The following is a 4498-nucleotide window of genomic DNA, read 5'->3' as shown; positions in this document are numbered from 1 at the left end:
GAACAAAGGACCACAAAGTGGGTGGCTTAAAACAACAGAGACGTATTCTCTCACAGTTCTGAAGGCCAGAAATCTGAAATGAACGTGTCTGAGGCGTCACACCCTCCAGAGGCCCCGGCAGACAACCTCTTTCCTGCCTCCTTCCACTTCGGGGGGCTGCCCGCCTTCCTTAGCTGGTGGCCGTATCACTCTGATCCCTGACGCCCCCCCCACCCCCCGCCCCTGATCACACTGGTCCCTCCTCTTCTGTGTCAAATCACCCTGAGGGGGCCCCCTCCGCTGAGGTCCTCAGGCTCTAATCCAAGGACGAGAGCAGATCCTACCCGCCTTCCCTTCTAGCTCTCCGCGGAGGCTCCCTGTGTCCAGAGGGCATCTCAGTGGCCCAGAGCACGCGGCGCTTGCCAGCTCAGGGAAGGCCCATCCACCGGCCTGCCTCCCACACTTCCAACGCTGCGAGGCCAAGGGCGACCACCTGAGCTGGTGGCCTCGGTGGCTTCCGTGACAGGCATCCCCCCACCCCCCACCCCAGCTTCACCCAACGTTCATCCAGTTGGTGACTCCATACTCTAAGACCTCACGGCTCAAGTGGGGTGTGGGAACAATGGTGTCACCGTCGCCTGGGAGCTTGCTGGAAAATCAGAGTCTCGGTCCCTGCCCCAGACCTCCCGAATCAGAATTTGCATTTCAACCTGATCCCCAGGACATCCTCGGGCACGCTGCAGTGAGGCAAGCACTGGTCTGGACACCACTAGGGTGGGTCCCTTCTCACCAACACAACAGCTCGCTCGGTTCAAGGCCTGGTCCTGTCTCTCCTGGCGGAAGGGCGTGGGCTCTGTGGCTCTCTAGGATGTGGTTCGGTGGCAAAGTGGCATTCTTTTGGGTTATCTTCCTGACGGTTATCTATTTTGAGTTTCAGATAACATTCTAAACCCTGGCTTGGGTCGTTATTCTATGGGGCGTTTCTCTCAACCGCCCACAGCCAGCGAATGGCAGACCCAGCCTCCCCACCCCTCCCCCTGCCCCCCCCCATCCCCTGCCCAGCGAGCTCTAAAACCCATCTGGGTCCGGCCTGCCCGCCACGAACGCCTGTTGTCTATCTGTAGGCATTTCGTCCCTTTCCTCCAGAAAAGGTCTCCCGGGAGGGGGCTGTCGCTCACTGCACACTCACCAGCTTCCCTGCACCCAGCTCAGGACCAGGTCCCATGGTGGTCACATGACTCGGGCCTGCCCGTGTCCTCGGTTCTCCTGGCCACAGTGATTGGTCCAGCGTTTCATCACATGACTGAAACTAGACCAATCAGAGTCCTTCCCTGGGGCTTTTTATACTGAAGCTGGGAAATAGAGTCTCTCTCTCTCTCTCTGTCTCTGGTCCTTCTATATAGGGTCCTGTAAACTGGTATGATGTTAGTAGGTACTGTCACACCAAGGTACTCCCTCATGGCAGCCTCCACTCAGGGGTACCTGTCCCATGGCACCGGCCCACACGTGGATTTGGCTTCTGTCCTTTGCGACTGAAAAAGTCCTCACGCATTCCCATCTCGAAGCCTCTTATTGTGTGCCATGCTGGGGGACAGGGTCACTCCCCTGGAGTTGGCATCCACAGGCCCTGCCCCGCAATTTTACTCCATGTCCATCACTGCCCCCCAACTGGGCCCGACCTCCCGCACTTGGAGCCCTCCGAAGGCACTGGCCATCTTGGCATTCCTTGGCTTGTGGCTGCTGGGAAGTTCTAGGCCCTCGGTTTCCTCCCGGTGTTTCAGCGTCCACACCCAGCGACAGCATCATCCTACGGCCCTGCACTAACTTGTGCCTGTGTTTCCCCTTTCTGAGCCATGAGCATCCCGGAGGGACGCTTGCAGCCCTGGGGTCCAGTACCTTTCACAATCGTGGAACATCTGTAGCAAATACTGTGGCGGGAACATCCAAACTCCACGCGTGGCTTTTGAACTCCGTGTTCGTGAACCTGTGTTTCAGCGGATGTTCATGACTGTCAGGCTGTAAACCGCCTCTGTCTCTGCATCCTTAAGAAGGGGGAGATCATGGCTCTTGCATCACAGGCTCCTCAGGAGGAGTCACGGGGGGCCCGTGAAGCACTTAGGACCATGTTCGGCATCTGGTAAACACTTCCAAGGACGTACTTGTATTGTGTACATCTCCTCCCCTCCCCCTACTTCCTCTTCCTTCTCTCGCCTTCTCCTCGTCTTCTCCTGTCATTTCCTCACGCCCCTTCTCTGCCTCTCAGCTCAAGGGTGACTGTCTGCCATGGGCACCTGTCCAGCTCCGGGGGAACGCTAGGGGCTGGCCATTGAGATGGCTGAGAGCAGAAAAAAATACCCCTGCAACTCCATTTATCCGTCTGGTTTGCTTCATTCCATCCCCACCTACCCACCCCCGATTGATTGATTGATTATTTATTTATTTACTTTAATTTTTATTTTTGAGAGAGAGAAAGAGAGTGAGAGTGGGGGAGGGACAGAGAGCGAGGGAGACACAGAATCCGAAGCAGGCTCCAGGCTCCAAGATGTCAGCACAGAGGCCGACGCGGGGCTCGAACCCAAGAACGGCGAGATCGTGACCTGAGCCGAAGTCGGTCGTTTAAACGAATGAGCCACTCAGGCGCCCCACCACCCCCAATTTAGAGCCTATTTCCAGCTAGGTGACCCAGGGCACCGATGTCCTTATCCTCTAGACATAATCCCTGGCTTATCCCCTGGGATTGATGGGCCTTAGAGCCCTCTGACAGACGCTGAGGGGCTGTGTCGTCAGAAGGAGTCAGCACGGGCCCCAGGAAGCTCTCCTGACCCGAGGAAGAGCTTTCCAAAGGTAAAAGGACACGTTTTTCTCCTGCACAGTATCTTTTCACTCCAATTATGCTGTTCCCCCCAGTCAGGTTCGCTTAGGAAATTTTAACATGTGAATAGTCAGTGCTGACCATGTGGAATGGCTCTCCGAGAAGCCAGGGGAGTCACTAAATTGCCATTAGGTGGACAGTCCTGGCCCCCCGAGTCAGGGCATCGGGCTGGGAGCGGGCCCTCCGGGTGGACCCCCGAGGTCAGCAGCAGACAGCGCATCCGGAACGGTGCTTCTTCACAGCTGGATCCTTCTGCTGATGTCACTGCTGAGCATTCAGAGCGACACTCGGTGGCGAAAGAGCTAAGTCTGGAGGGACACGGAGGCAGAGGTGTGGAGTACTTCCTGGTCACCTGCTTCTCTCGTTTCTGCCTGTTCGCCTCCCGGCCTGCTTCTCTCTAGTGACAACACCCCGATTTGCCGTCAGGAGGCCGCCTGTCCCCGTGTCAGTCCAAGAGTGAGCGTGGGACCCGGGTCCCGCCACTCAGGCAGCCCCGCTTCCCTGCTTGCTCTTCTCCATCTGGACGGGCAGGTTCCCAAAGCCACCCCAGAGAGGCCCCCGAGCCCACCAAAATCTCAGGCTGAGCCCAGAGATGGGGAAAGGAAGGTTCATTTGACTTTTTCTGAATGACCAGATCCAGCCGCTTCCGGAGCTGACCCTCACTGGCTGTCTCAGCCTGGGAACCCATAAGTTCTCTTTTCTGCACAACCGGCGAGGCTAGGATCCCCGACCCGGCAACAGGAGCCCGACGTTCCTTCCCGTTCCCCCACGCCCACCCCCTTCCTGGCCCGCAGCCCACACCTTTGCCGAAGGCCTGTATCGGTCTCCTTGGGCTGTCCTCGAAGATGACCGCACACCGGGCGCCTCAAACAGCGGGACTGTATCCTGCCTTGCAGTTCCGGAGCCAGGGGTCCACATGTAAGGTGTCGGCAGGGGTGCTCCCTCTGAGGGCCGGGGAGGATCCCGCCTGCCTTTTCCAGCTCCTCGTGGCTCCAGGTCTTCCTTGGCTCACGGCTGCGTCACTCGGAACTCTGCCCCCATCTTTACCTGTCCCTCTGCGTTCTCTCCTCTTACAAGGATGTGATTTTATTTATTTTTTTAACGTTTATTTATTTTTGAGACAGAAAGAGAGAGCGAGCATGAACGGAGGAGGGTCAGAGAGAGGGAGACACAGAATCCGAAACAGGCTCCAGGCTGTCAGCACAGAGCCCGACGCGGGGCTCGAACCCACGGACCGCGAGATCGTGACCTGAGCCGAAGTCGGCCGCCCAACCGACTGAGCCACCCAGGCGCCCCAAGGATGTGATTTTCAATCGAGATCCATCTGATGACATCCGCAAAGACCTTGTTTCCAAAAAAGTTCCCGTTCACAGGTTCCAGGCGGGCTTAAGTGTTGAGGGGAAACTATTCAACCCCCTGCAAAGCCTCATCCCTTCCTACACTGCGAGCATCGTGGTCCCATGACCCCCAACTTTGCCTCCAAACCCTGTGAGGACTCTGGCTCTCAATCCGGTTTGATTCGGGATCCGGATTACCCCTCCCAAAACTCTCATTCCAGGAACTCCCATGTGCCACCTAGAACTTTCCAGAATTTATGGGTAAGAAAGGTATGCAATGCTGATGGTATTAAAAGGTCCAGGAAATGAC

The 4498-nt window shown here is 57.0% G+C and overlaps 1 long non-coding RNA gene across 1 annotated transcript; it reads right to left on the bottom strand.

Moving 5' to 3' along the window:
* Positions 1-265: 265 nt before the first annotated feature.
* LOC144615909 (uncharacterized) lies at positions 266-3975 on the bottom strand. Its single transcript, XR_013554609.2, has 3 exons — positions 1876-3975; positions 1169-1288; positions 266-900 (listed from the first exon to the last, which is right to left on the bottom strand). It is a non-coding gene; the product is annotated as an uncharacterized LOC144615909 (long non-coding RNA).
* Positions 3976-4498: the final 523 nt, after the last annotated feature.

This window comes from Panthera onca, chromosome A1 (assembly GCF_046562875.1).
Source record: "Panthera onca isolate mPanOnc1 chromosome A1, mPanOnc1 haplotype 2, whole genome shotgun sequence".
NCBI lineage: Eukaryota > Metazoa > Chordata > Mammalia > Carnivora > Felidae > Panthera > Panthera onca.
The sequence above is the reverse complement of the archived record's forward strand: the minus strand, read 5'-3'. Positions and strand labels throughout refer to the sequence as shown.